The 15,189-nt window shown below is 41.5% G+C and overlaps 1 pseudogene; it reads left to right on the top strand.

The window, feature by feature from the left end:
• Positions 1 to 1,577: 1,577 nt before the first annotated feature.
• On the top strand, positions 1,578 to 2,602 carry LOC113890313 (annotated as a pseudogene).
• Positions 2,603 to 15,189: the final 12,587 nt, after the last annotated feature.

Raw genomic sequence — 15,189 nt, 5'->3', positions numbered from 1 at the left:
ACTTTCTAATCTGTTGAAAAGAGTTGTTGCTAAGAAATTGCTGCAAATTATGAACTATGTCACCCTTCACCTGTGAATCCGTGTGGGTCTGGTGTCTGGGTCTCATCTAAGAAGGTGAGGATAAGTGATGTGTATTGCTTCATAGAATGACTTTAAAATAGAGTAACTTCTTCATTCCTGTTTGTTCTTGCTTTAACTGCAGATGCTGACAGTCTTAGGGAGTGACAGAGTATCAAGATGGAAACAATCCAAGCTATCTACTAACTAAAAATCCTCGAAGTTCAGTGGCTTGATGAGAAATAAACTTCTATATTTTAAACCACTGAAGCTTTGAGTGGTTTATTCAAGCAGCTACAGTTACCTCAACCGATATATGAATAAATTTGCTGGAATTCTATATTATCAGGCTTAGAAAACTGGCAACAATAATAGAAAAGTGAAAGTGCAAGCCACAGCCAATTTTCACCACTGAATCAGTTGGGTGAAGACTCCTGTTTCTACAGCTGAACACTGGAAATTGTAACTTTGATTGCAACTAGCACTAGGCAGTGGGTATGGCTACTGGCTCTGTGGCCCTGGCACACCAGGATGCTTGAAGTTGCTACAGTCTCTGAAGCTATTATTAGAATTTGTTTTCCATCACCTTTAATTGATTATATAAATAACTTTTGACTCAAAGTCCCAGGTGAAATTGGACGAGCTTATCTAACATATAGATACAGTGTTCAGTATTGAAAATGTTGGAAAAGTGAGTGTCTGACCTTTTGGAGCATCTACAGTGAGGGGCAATCACTAAGTTTCTATGCTGGAGAGTAATCTGATTTTTAAGTTATTCAGATATGCACTAAACTAGCATTTAAGACATTAATTTTGAGAAGTATACTAGTTACCCATTGTATTTGTGTTAATTACTCAGTCGTGTCCAACTCTTTGTGACACCATGGACTGTAGCCCATCAATCTCCTCTGTCCATGGAATTCTCCAGGCAAGAATACTGGAGTGGGTTGCCATTTCCTTCTCTGGGAAACTTCCCAACCAAGGGTTCAAAACCAGGTCTTCTGCCTTCCAGATGGATTCTTTACCATCTGAGCCACCTGGAAAGTCCCAGTTACCCATTACTGCACAACAAATTAATCTCCAAAAATCAATCCCCTAAATGAAGGACTAAAACAGTAAAAATTAGTATCTTGCAGTTTTTGTGAGTTAGGAATTCATGAATAACTTGGTTGACTGGACATGGCCTCTCATGAGAGACCTGATAGGGGCTGCAGGTATCTGCTGACTAGACAGGAGACAGAGGATCTTCTCATAAGATGGGTCATTCATAGGGCTTTTGGCATAATACATAAGTGGATCTCCTCATAGTATATCAAGTGACCTCATGACACAGCAGCAGGCTTCCCCCTAGCCACATAATCCAAGACAGAACAAGAAGTAAATGCCATCATTTCTATTATGCCTTAAACTTCTAAATTGTACACCATCACTTCTGTCATATTTTATAGGGCACACAAGCCAATTATGACACAATATCAGAGAGAACTACACAATGATGTGAATATCCAGAGTCAGGGATCATGGGGGTCACTTTGAAGAGTGACCGTCACAAGAAAAGTGGACTTTATTATGCCACTACATACTTCAGTTTTCACTACAGAATTTTAATTGTAGAAGCAGTAAGTTTCAAAGAAGAGGTAACTTTATTGATTCGGGTACTACCAAATATTTCTCTGAGTTTAACTCTTTAATTGCTATATCTACTGATTTCTGGGATTCCAGTCAATTTGGGGGCTGGGAGGTGTGTGGAGATTAGCTTCTTTCAGCTCTTAAGAAAGACTACCAAGGAAAAAGGGAGCAGCTGAGTCTCTTCCTCACCACTCTGGTCCTACTGTGTGCCTGGCCACTTCTTGTCCCATATCCTGCCTCGCCTGTCTCATGGTGACCAGAGTAAGGTAGCCATAATCCTGATGCTGGCAAGACAACTGAATCAGGATAATCATCTCAAAGAGTCCCAAGCATAGACACAGCCTCTGATTCCACCCATCAGGTTTCTGTGAGAGAAAGGCTACTTGTTAGAGGTTGAAACTGATTTACCTTGTAGGTATAAAGTGCATTTTCTTCATCCAAGTAAGCTTCATTGCTTTCAGCTAATTGTAAACCCCAGGATTGTTGTCGTTGTTTTGTGTTTTTTGATAGATGAGGGTTACTACCAGGGTAGAAAATTTGTTTGAAATTGAAGTTCCTGATGTGTATAACATGGTGCCTCCCACAGTGAGATGCTTCATCAGGTTACAGCAAGTTATAGCACCCCAACATCACAGAGACAGGTAAAATATGTCTAGGTTTATTGAGAGAGTGTTTGATTGACAGCACTGGCTGGGCTCTCAGGAGGACATTGAGGAATGTTGTTTGGAGATTCAACTCATTGTTAACTGATCTTTTGCATTTTGATTATCCACCAAATATTGAAGCTGCAGAACCTCATTTGCAGGACAAGGATGGCTTCCAGAATAAAGTTGAAGACAGCATGAAGTTTTGTGCCAGAGGATATGAGAAGACTACAGCATTCTGTACTGTGTGTTATAAGTTTGTCTCCACCTGAAACAAAAAGGAAGCCTCTTCCCCAGTCCTCAGGCTCCCCTCAGTCCCACTGGGTCCTCCAGAGTCCTGTGAGTATGTTGTTTTGAGGAAGAACCTCTTCACACAGCCTGTGGTAGATAGAGAGTTCCACATAAATACAGCAAGATAATGTGTTTGGGGTTATCAAGAGTTATCCACTTACCTTAACATGTTTACCTTTTTTGAAGCTGTGCTGTATAGGTTGCTGATGAGATTCTTGAGAAGTCGTCATGAACTCAGAATTGAGGCTAAAGCATGCTGCTTTCTCTTTTCCCAGAGTCAGTCCCAAAGTCAGTCTCATGCACAGGTGATGCTACTGATGTGCTCAATGTAGCTTGCAGATGGGTGATTAGAAACTCATTACAAACTGTGAATGGATGCAAAAATCTTAGCTCCTTTCTGGAATGCCTAGATGTTATGAAACTGCCCAGTCACCATAAATCTCTTTCTGAAGTGCATATTTTCTTTAATATAAGTATATTTTGGAATAGATTTGGACTTTATATTATTTAATAATTTAACAATTTTTTTCTATTCTTATTTAATTTGTATTTTCATTGTGTAGAGCAGACAGAAAGATGCTGAGTCAAACAACTATTGAAGAGAAATACAAAGAAAATATCAAGGAAAAAATGACTGGCAAAAGCACTGCTGATAATTTCTATACCTTCACATTTCCAAGGCAGGATCAAGCAAATGGGCTGTGAGAACTGGTAAGAATGAAAGGATAAGATGAGAAGTTGATGCTGTTTGGTTGTCAGCATGAGAATTGCTAAGACTTAGATGCCAATGTCTGAGGGAAGAAAAATACAGAAATATGCTGAGTATCCAAGGCAAATGATGTGCATTCAGGTCCAGGTACCTTCTTGGACTTTCCTGATGGAAAGCATGCATATTTGGAAAATATCAGCAGAGGAAAGAGTGTTTACCTGGAGCAGAGTGAACAAGGAAAAGTGCAAAATGATATAAGCCATAAAGTGGAATTGGGGACCAAATCATTTAGGTTTTTATAGGCAATTATAAAGACACTGGATTTTACTTTGATATGAGGATTTTTAAGGGTTTTAAGTAAATGAAAAACGTTAAAAAAAAAAAAAAAACCTTTAAGGAATAAAGAGTGAATGTAGAGAAATAGAATAAGAAGGCAATACAATGAAAGAGGCAAGAAATGATGGTTGGTTGAACTATAATAGTATCTTAAAAGTTGGTAAGGAAAGATCAATACTGGCTATAAACTGATGGTAGACAACATACTTCTGAATTGGATGTGAAGTATGTGAGAAACAGATAAGCCACAGATGATGTCAGGATTTTATCTTGAGCTCCTAAAGTAAGGGAAAATTTTTTTAAAGAAAGACCGTTCATTATTAGTGGTGGGAGAATCAAGAGATTGTTTTTGAACCTGTTACATTATTTAAGCAAGCTAAACATCAAGCTAAACATTCTTTTATTTGGGCTTCCCAGGTGGTGCTAATGGTAAAGAATCCATCTGCCAATGTAGGAGACATGAGATGTGGGTTGCATCCCTAGGTTGGGAATATATCCTGGAGGAGAGCATGGCAACCCACTCTGGTATTCTTGCCTGGAAATTTTCATGAACAGAGGAACCTGGCAGGCTACAGTACATGGGGTCACAAAGAATTGAACATGACTCAAGCAACTTAGCACACATGCAAACATCCAGGGGAATTTTGAATAGGCAATTTGATGTACCAAACCTGTACATTCTGAGATGTAGAGGAATCAAATATGTGGTTGGGAAAGAGACAGGGTGGTATCTCAGAAGCCAAATGTAGAAAGTGAGTCAATAAAATGGAACTATCAAATTGCCCTAAAGGTTTGAGTATGGTGAGAACTGGGTTTAGTTTAGTCATGATATTGTCACTAACTACCCAACAATCTTGTGATTCAGTTCAGTTCAGTTCAGTCACTCAGTCGTGTGAGCTGCTTTTTTAATGGCTGCAGCCATTAAAAGACACTTACTCCTTGGAAGCAAAGTTATGACCAATCTAGATAGCATATTGAAAAGCAGAGACATTACTTTACCAACAAAGGTCCGTCTAGTCAAGGCTATGCTTTTTCCAGTGGTCATGTATGGATGTGAAAGTTGGACTGTGAAGAAAGCTGAGCACTGAAGAATTGATACTTTTGAACTGTGGTGTTGGAGAAGACTCTTGAGAGTCCCTTGGACTGCAAGGAGATCCAACCAGTCCATTCTGAAGGAGATCAGCCCTGGGATTTCTTTGGAAGGAATGATGTTAAAGCTGAAACTCCAGTACTTTGGCTACCTCACGCGAAGAGTTGACTCATTGGAAAGGACTCTGATCCTGGGAGGGATTTGGGGCAGGAGGAGAAGGGGAAGACAGAGGATAAGATAGCTGGATGGCATCACTGACTCGATGGACATGAGTCTGAGTGAACTCCAGGAGTTGATGATGGACAGGGAGGCCTGGTGTGCTGCAATTCATGCGGTCGCAAAGAGTGGGACACGACTGAGCAACTGAACTGAATTGAACCCAACCATCTTCCTTTTAGATGAGGAGAGACTGCATTCCTACTGGAATGAGATTAAAGAGAATTCAGTTCAGCTCAGTCTCTCAGTCGTGTCCTACTCTTTGCTACCCTATGGACTGCAGCACACCAGACCATCCTGTCCATCACCAACTCCCAAAGTTTACTCAAACTCATGTCTATTGAGTCAGTGATGCCATTCAACGATCTCATCCTCTGTCATTGCCTTCTCCTCCCGCCTTTAATCCTCCCCAGCATCAGGGTCTTTTCAAATGAGTCAATTCTTCACATAAGATGGCCAAAGTATTGGAGTTTCAGCTTCAGCATCAGTCTTTCCAATGAATATTCAAGATGGATTTCCTTTAGGATGGACACGTTGGATCTCCCTGTAGTCCAAGGGACTTTCAAGAGTCTTCTCCAACATCACAGTTCAAAAGCATCAATTCTTCAGCACTCAGCTTTCTTTATAGTCCAACTTTCATGTCCATACATGTCTACTGGAAAACCCATAGTTTTGGCTAACAGACCTTGGTCGCCAAAGTAATGTCTCTGCTTTTTAATATGCTGTCTAGGTTGGTCATACCTTTTCTTCCAAGGAGCAGGCATTTTTTAATTTCAAGGCTGCAGTCACCATCTACAGTCATTTTGGAGCCCAAAAAAAGTCAGCCACTGCTTCCACTGTTTCCCCATCTATTTGCCATGAAGTGATGGGACCAGATGCCATGATCTTAGTTTTCTGAATGTTGAGTTTTAAGCTAACTTTATATCTCCTCTTTCACTTTCATCAAGGGGCTCTTTAGTTCTTCACTTTCAGCCATAAGGGTCATGCCATCTGTGTATCTGAGGTTATTGATATTTCTCCTGGCAATTTTGATTCCAGCTTGTGCTTCATCCTTCTCAGCATTTCTCATGATGTACTCTGCATATAAGTTAAATAAGCAAGTTGACAATATACAGCCTTGATGTGCTCCTTTCCCAATTTGGAACCATGTTATTCCACATTCAGTTATAACTGTTGCTTCTTGACCTGCATGCAGATTTCTCAAGAGCCAAGTCAGGTGGTCTGGCATTCCCATCTCTTGAAGAATTTTCCACAGTTTGTTGTGGTCCACACAGTCAAAGGCTTTGACATAGTCAATAAAGCAGAAGTATATGTTTTTCTGGGACTCTCTTGCTTTTTTGATGATCCAAACAGATGTTGGCAATTTGATCTCTGGTTCCTCTGCCTTTTCGAAATCCAGCTTGAATATCTTGAAGTTCACAGTTCACATACTGTTGAAGCCTGACTTGGAGAATATTGAGCATTACTTTGTTAGTGTGTGAGATGAGTGCAATTGTGCAGTAGTTTGAGCATTCTTTAGCATTACCTTTCTTTGGGATTGGAATGAAAACTGAAATTTCCAGTCCTGTGGCCACTTTTGAGTTTTCCAATTTGCTGACATATTGAAAGCAGCACTTTCACAGCATCATCTTTTAAGATTTTTTTTGGGGGGGGGAGGTTCAAATAAATTTTATTATTTTTTTTCTTTTTATTTTAATTGGATGCTAATTACTTCACAATATTGTAGTGGTTTGTGCTATACATTGACATGAATCAGCCATGGGTATACATGTGTTCCCCATCCTGAAACCCTTCCCACCTCCCTCCCAACCCATTCCTCAGGGTCATCCCAGTGCACCAGCCCTGAGCACCCTGTCTTATGCATTGAACCTGGAGTGGTGATCTGTTTCACATATGATAATATACATGTTTCAATGCCATTCTCTCAAATCATCCCACTCTTGCTTTCTCTCACAGAGTCCAAAAGACTGTTATATACATCTGTGTCTCTTTTGCTGTCTCACATATAGGGTCATCATTATCATCTTTCTGAATTCCATATATATGTGTTAATATACTGTATTGGTGTGTTTCTTTCTGACTTACTTCACTCTGTATAATACACTCCAGTTTCATCCACATCATTAGAACTGACTCAAACACATTCTTTTTAACTGCTGAGTAATATTCCAGTGGACCAAGATAATCAAGATGGCATGATCACTGACCTACAGCCAGACATCCAGGAATGTGAAGTCAAGTGGGCCTTAGAAAGCATCACTATGAACAAAACTAGTGGACGTGATGGAATTCCAGTTGAGCTGTTGCAAATCCTGAAAGATGATGCTGTGAAAGTGCTGCACTCAATATGCCAGCAAATTTGGAAAACTCAGCAGTGGCCACAGGACTGGAAAAGGTCAGTTTTCATTCCAATCCCAAAGAAAGGCAATGCCAAAGAATACTCAAACTACCACACAATTGCACTCATCTCACACCCTAGTAAAGTAATGCTCAAAATTCTCCAAGCCAGGCTTCAGCAATATGTGAACCGTGAACTTCCAGATGTTCAAGCTGGTTTTAGAAAAGGCAGAGGAACCAGAGATCAAATTGCCAACATCTGCTGGATCATCGAAAAAGCAAGAGAGTTCCAGAAAAAAAACATCTATTTCTGCTTTATTGACTATGCCAAAGCCTTTGACTGTGTGGATCACAATAAACTGTGGAAAATTCTGAAAGAGATGGGAATACCAGACCACCTGACCTGCCTCTTGAGAAACCTATATGCAGGTCAGGAAGCAACAGTTCGAACTGGACATGGAACAACAGACTGGTTCCAAATAGGAAAAGGAGTACGTCAAGGCTGTATATTGTTACCCTGCTTATATAACATCTATGCAGAGTACATCATGAGAAACGCTGGGCTGGAAGAACCACAAGCTGGAATCAAGATTGCTGGCATAAATATCAATAACCTCAGATATGCAGATGATACCACCCTTGTGGCAGAAAGTGAAAAGGAACTAAAAAGCCTCTTGATGAAAGTGGAAGGGGAGAGTGAAAAAGTTGGCTTAAAGCTCAACATTCAGAAAGCGAAGATCATGGCATCTGGTCCCATCACTTCATGGGAAATAGATGGGGAAACAGTGGAAACAGTGTCAGACTTTATTTTTCTGGGCTCCAAAATCACTACAGATGGTGATTGCAGCCATGAAGTTAAAAGACGCTTACTCCTTGGAAGGAAAGTTATGACCAACCTGGATAGCATATTCAAAAGCAGAGACATTACTTTGCCAACAAAGGTTCATCTAGTCAAGGCTATGGTTTTTCCTGTGGTCATGTATGGATGTGAGAGTTGGACTATGAAGAAGGCTGAGAGCGGAAGAATTGATGCTTTTGAACTGTGGTGTTGGAGAAGACTCTTGAGAGTCCCTTGGACTGCAAGGGGATCCAACCAGTCCATTCTAAAGGAGATCAGCCCTGGGATTTCTTTGGAAGGAATGATGCTAAAGCTGAAAGTCCAGTACTTTGGCCACCTCATGCGAAGAGTTGACTCACTGGAAAAGACTCTGATTCTGGGAGGGTTTGGGGGCAAGAGGAGAAGGGGACGACAGAGGATGAGATGGCTGGATGGCATCACTGACTCGATGGACGTGAGTCTGAGTGAACTTCAGGAGTTGGTGATGGACAGGGAGGCCTGGCATGCTGCGATTCATGGAGTCACAAAGAGTCAGACAGGAGTGAGCAACTGATGTGATCTGATGATCCCATTGCCATTTACTTTGTTGTTTTGAGTTCAAGTTTATATACCTTTTCTGTGTTTCCTGTCTAGAGAAGATCCTTTAGCACTTGTTGAAGAGCTGGTTTGGTGGTGCTGAATTCTCTAAGCTTTTGCTTGTCTGTAAGGCTTTTGATTTCTCCTTCATATTTGAATGAGATCCTTGCTGAGTACAGTAATCTGGGTTGTAGGTTTTTCTCTTTCATCACTTTAAGTATGTCCTGCTATTCCCTTCTAACCTGAAGAGTTTCTATTGAAAAATCAGCTGTTCCTTATGGGAATCCCCTTGTGCATTATTTGTTGTTTTTCCCTTGGTGCTTTTAATATTTGTTCTTTGTGTTTGATCTTTGTTAATGTAATTAATATGTGTCTTGGGGTGTTTCATCCTGGGTTTATCCTGTTTGGAACTCTCTGGGTTTCTTGGACTTGGGTAGCTATTTCCTTCACCATTTTAGGGAAGTTTTCAACTATTAGCTCCTCAAGTATTTTCTCATGGCCTTTCTTTTTGTCTTCTTCTTCTTCTGGGACTCCTATGATTCGAATGTTGGGGCATTTGACATTTTCCCAGAGGTCTCTGAGGTTGTCCTCATTTCTTTGAATTCTTTTTTCCTCTCTGCTTCATTTATTTCTACCATTCTACCTTCTATCTCACTTATCCTATCTTCTGCCTCAGTTATTCTACTGTTGGTTTCTACAGAGTTTTTTGAATCTCATTTATTGTGTTATTAATTACTGATTGACTCTTTTTTATTTCTTCTAGGTCATTGTTAAACTTTTCTTGCATCTTCTCAATTCTTGTCTCCAGGCTATTTATCTGTAACTCCATTTTGTTTTCAAGATTTTGAATCATTTTTACTATCATTATTCTGAATTCTTTTTCAGGTAGACTCCTTATCTCCTCCTCTTTTGTTTGGTTTGGTGGGCATTTATCATGTTCCTTTACCTGCTGAGTATTTCTCTGCCTTTTCATCTTGTTTAGATTGCTGTATTTGGGGTGGCCTTTCTACATTCTGGCCATTTGTGGTTCCTCTTTATTGTGGAGGTTCCTCCCTGTGGGTGGGGTTGGACGAGTGGCTTGTCAAGGTTTCTTGGTTAGGGAAGCTTGTGTTGGTGTTCTGGTGGGTGGAGCTGGATTTCTTCTCTCTGGAGTGCAATGAAGTGTCCAGTAGTGAATTTTGAGATGTCTGTGGGTTTGGTGTGACTTTGGGAAGCCTGTGTATTAAAGCTCAGGGCTATGTTCCTGTGTTGCTGGAGAATTTGTGTGGTATGTCTTGCTCTGGAACTTATAGGCTCTTGGGTGGACCTTGGTTTCCATGTAGGTATGGAAGTTTTTGGATGCGCTCTTACTGATTAATATTCCTGGAAGTCAGGAGTTCTCTGGTGTTCTGAGGTTTTGAACGTAAGCCTCCTACCTCTGGTTTTCAGTCTTATTCCTACAGTAGCCTCAAGACTTCTCCATCCATACAATACCAACGATAAAACACCTAGGTTAATGGAGAAAAGATTCTCCACAATGAGGGACACCTAGAAAAGTTCTCTGAGTTACATGGAGAAGAGAAGAGGGAGGAGGGAGATAGAGGTGACCAGGGGGAGAAGAAAGGGACTCAAAAGGGGAGAGAGCAATCTATCCAGTAATCAAATCCCTATGTGCTCTCCACAGCCTGGAACACCCAGAGGTTCACAGAGTAACATAGAAAAGAGAAGAGGGAGGACGGAGATAGAGGTGACTAGGAGGAAAAGAGGGAGGGTCAAAAGAAGAGAGACAGAACTAGCCAGTAATCAGTTCCCTAAGTGTTCTCCATAGCATGGAATACCCAAAGAGATTCACAGAGTTGGGTAGGGAAGAGAAGGGGGAGGGAGGAGATAGAGGTGACCTAGGGGAGAAAGGAGCCTGGTAGGCTGCAGTCCATGGGGTCGCAAAGAGTTGGACACAACTGAGCGACTTCACTTTCATTTTTCACTTTCATGCATTGGAGAAGGAAATGGCAACCCACTCCAGTGTTCTTGCCTGGAGAATCCCAGGGACGGGGGAGCCTGGTGGGCTGCCATCTATGGGGTCGCACAGAGTTGGACACGATTGAAGCGACTTAGCAGCAGCAGCAACAGGGGAGAAAAAGGAGAGTCAAAAGGGGGACAGGGCAATCAAGCCAATAATCACACTCCTAAGTAAAAATGGGTACTGAAGATTGGATTCTTAAAGGTATAAAATTTATAACAAATTCCAAAAAACAAAGATTAAAAATTTAGAGGTTAGACTCTCAAAACTACAATATTTTTTTTAAAAAATCACAAAAGTTATAAAAAATATATATATATGAAGTTTGCTTTAAAAATAGGGTCTTTTTTTGGCAAGGTAATAGTAGGTTATAAAAATGAAAATTAAAGGAGTAATAGAGGACTTAAAAGTAAAAAAAAAATTAAATTTAAAAAATGATAATAGTAAAAATATATCTAAGAATTTCTCTGGAGCTGTTGTGGGCAGTGTGGGGTCAGTCAGTTCAGTTTCAGGTAGTTTCTTGTTCCAGCTATACTTCTCAAGATCTATAGGCCCCTTCCAATGTAGTCGGTGCTAACTACAGGGTTTTAATCTGTTGCACCTGTCGCTTCCAAAGCAGTTCCTCTGTTTATTTTGTCTTCTTCTGTTTGCAAGTCTCTTCAGCGTCTAATTTCTGCCCTGACACAAAGGGGCGAAGGTGGTCACTTATTTAGGCTCATTTCTTCAGTTGTGCGGTGGGGAGGGAGGAACACTGGAAACTAATATCACCAGCATGTGTGGGGAGTGCTCGCAGTGTCTTGGCCACAGTGGGTTTGCCCCCGCTCACGACATGTGTGCTTTCCCAGTCTACACTGCTCAGGCTCCAGGTTGCTCTGTAGGGGAACTGTCTAAAGTGGGCCCTGGTTTGTGTGCACTTCCCAGGTCTAGGTCACTCAGGTTCAGGTTCTCGGGTACTCCACAAAGGCACAAACTCGGTTGGGCCTGTGTTTTGTGCCATCACAGGTCTGAGCAGCTCAGGCGACAAGATGCTTGGTGGGCACACACTCCCCACGTGCGGTTTGTCTTATTGCCTCCCCCATCCCAGCCGCTCGGTTTCCTGGGTGCGCAGCAGGAGCACCATCTCAGGTGTGCTTTGTGTCTCTTCTAGGGAGTTGATCTCTGGTTGCGACCCTCCTGGCAGATGTCAACCGTCCAGGATCCCAGGAAGACTTGTTTAGCAACTGAGGACCTGCTCACAGTTTGATGGAGGATGCTGTCTCTGGGGCCGAGATTGTCCCTTTCCAGCTCTGGCTGCTGCCTACCTCTGGTGGGGGTTGGGCCAGTCTGCAGCTCTCCTCTGGTATTCACTCAGTCCTTTGTTCTGTGAGTGGGCCCTCAGTGCCTTAGGTTAGTGTTTTTCACGGGAAATTTCTCTCTCTCTCTCTCTTTTCTCTCTTTCTGGCTATCTCACAGTTTGGGTTGCAATCTCATGTTAGCTTCCTCAGATTGCCCTCAGGGCATTCAGGCTGGGTCCATGCCTCCCTGTTCAGCCCTCACTTGCTGGTGGCGGATGCGAGCCTCTGGCGTACTTCTCACTGGGAGTTGCTGTAAGGGACGTAATCTGTGAGTTTTATTTTTTTATTTATTTATTTTTCCTCCTGGTTATGTTGACCTCTGAGATTCCAAAACTCCCCACAGACCCGCTGGTGAGCGGATTTCCTAGTGTCTGGAAACTTATCCTCTTTTAGGACTCCTGCCCAGGGCGGGTCTCCATCTCTAACTCTTTTGTCTCTCTTTTAATCTTTTATTTTTGTCCTACCTCCCTTTGAAGACAAAGGGCTGCCTTTCTGGGTGCCTGATGTCCTCTGCCAGTGTTCAGAAGTTGTTTTGTGGAATTTGCTCAGCATTCAAATGTTTTTTCGATGAATTTGTGGGGGAGAAAATTATCTCCCCGTCCTCTTCCTCCGCCATCTTAGGACCACCCCTCCATCTTTTATAATTTCAAATAGGTCACCTGGAATTCCATCACCTCCACTGTTTTGTTTGTAGTGATACTTCCCAAGGCCCACTTGACTTTGCATTCCAAGATATCTGGCTCTAGGTGAGTGATCACACCATCGTGATTATCTCGATCATTAAGATCATTTTTGTATAGTTCTTCTGTGTATTCTTGCCACCTCTTCTTAATATTTTCTGCTTCTGTTAGGTCTATACCACTTGTGTCTTATACTGCGCCCATCTTTGCATGAAATGGTCCCTTTGTATCTAATTTTCTTGAAGAGATCTCTAGTCTTTCCCACTCTATTGTTTTCTTCTATTTCTTTGCATTGAACACTGAGGAAGGATTTCTTATCTCTCCTTGCTATTCTTTGGAATTCTGCATTCAAATGAGTATATCTTTGCTTTTTACCTTTGCTTTAACTTCTCTTCTTTCCTCAACTATTTGTAAGGCCTCCTCAGACAACCATTTTGCCTTTTTACATTTCTTTTTCTTGGGGATGGTCTTGATCACTGCCTCTTGTACAATGTCACAAACCTCCATTCTTAGTTCTTCAGGCACTCTGCCTGTCAGATCTAATCCCTTGAATCTATTTGTCACTTCCACTGTGTAATAATAAGGGATTTGATTTAGGTCATACGTGAGGGGTCTGGTGGTTTTCCCTACTTTTTTCAATTTAAGTCTGAATTTGGCAATAAGGAGTTCATGATCTGAGTCACAGTCAGCTCCTTTTTTTGTTTTTGCTGACGGTATAGAGCTTCTCCATCTTTGGCTGCAAAGAATATAATCAATCTGATTTGGGGGTTGAGTATCTGGTGATGTCCATGTGTAGAGTCTCCTCTTGTGTTGTTGGAAGAGGGTGCTTGCTATGACCAGTGCATTCTCTTGGCAAAACTTTATTATCCTTTATCCTTTGTCCTTTGTCCTTCATTCTGTATTCCAAGGCCAAATTTACCTGTTATTCCACATATTTCTGACTTCCTACTTTTGCATTCCAGGGCCCTATAATGAAAAGGACATCTGTTTTGGCTGTAAGTTCTAGAAGGTCTTGTAGGTCTTAATAAAACCATTCGAATTCAGCTTCTTCAGCATTACTGGTTAGGGCATAGCCTTGGATTACTGTGATATTGAATGGTTTGCCTTGGAAACGAACAGAGATCATTCTGTCGTTTTTAAGATTTCATCCAAATACTGCATTTTGGACTCTTTTGTTGACTATCATGGCTATTCCATTTCTTCTAAGAGATTCTTGCCCACAGTAGTAGATATAATGGTCATTTGAGTTAAATTCACCCATTCCGGTCCATTTTAATTCACTGATTCCTAAAATGTCAATGTTCACTCTTGCCATCTCCTGTTTGACCACTTTAAATTTACCTTGATTCATAGACCTAATATTCCAGGTTCCTATGCAATATTGCATTTTACAGCATCGGACTTTACTTCCATCACCAGTTACATCCACAACTGGGTGTTGTTGTTGCTTTGGCTGTGTCTTTTCATTCTTTCTTCTCCTCTGAGCTCCAGCAGCATATTGGGTACCTACTGACCTGGGGAGTTCATCTTTCAGTGTCCTATCTTTTGCCTTTTCATACTGTTCATGGGATTCTCAAGGCAATAATATTGAAATGGTGTGCCATTCCCTTCTCCAGTGGACCATGTTTGGTTAGAACTCTCTACCATTAAAGAGAATAGAAAGAGATAAATAAGAAGTTGCTCCTGGCTAGAAGCTAAACTGTAATGGAGAGTAAACAAGTGAATGATATCTATAAAGGGATATAGGTGGGGGCAGGGGGTGTGGAGAACGAGGAATTTTTTTTTCTCCAAAAATGAGAACCAAAAGCCAAGTATCTAATTAATTTTTTTCTTGATGAAAGTGAAAGAGGAGAGTGAAAATGTTGGCTTAAAGCTCAACATTCAGAAAACTAAGATGATGGCATCCAGTCCCATCACTTCATGGCAAATAGATGGGGAAACAGTGGAAACAGTAGCTGACTTTATTTTTCTGGGCTCCAAAATCACTGCAGATGGTGACTGCAGCCATGAAATTAAAAGATGCTTACTCCTTGAAAGGAAAGTTATGACCAACCTAGATAGCATATTGAAAAGCAGAGACATTACCTTGCCAACAAAGGTCCGTCTAGTCAAGGCTATGGTTTTTCCAGTGGTCATGTATGGATGCGAGAGTTGGACTATAAAGAAAGCTGAGAGCCGAAGAATAGATGCTTTTGAACTGTGGTATTGGAGAAGACTCTTGAGAGTCCCTTGGATTTCAAGGAGGTCCAACCAGTCCATCCTAAAGGAGATCAGTCCTAGGTGTTCATTGGAAGGACTGATGTTGAAGCTGGAACTCCAATATTTTGGCCACCTGATGCAAAGAGTTGACTCATTTGAAAAGACCCTGATGCTGGGGAAGATTGAGGGCGGGAGGAGAAGGGGACGACAGAGGATGAGATGGTTGGATGGCATCACCGATGCAATGGACGTGG

This window comes from Bos indicus x Bos taurus, chromosome 3, assembly GCF_003369695.1.
Source record: "Bos indicus x Bos taurus breed Angus x Brahman F1 hybrid chromosome 3, Bos_hybrid_MaternalHap_v2.0, whole genome shotgun sequence".
NCBI classification, from domain to species: Eukaryota; Metazoa; Chordata; class Mammalia; order Artiodactyla; family Bovidae; genus Bos; species Bos indicus x Bos taurus.
The sequence above is the reverse complement of the archived record's forward strand: the minus strand, read 5'-3'. Positions and strand labels throughout refer to the sequence as shown.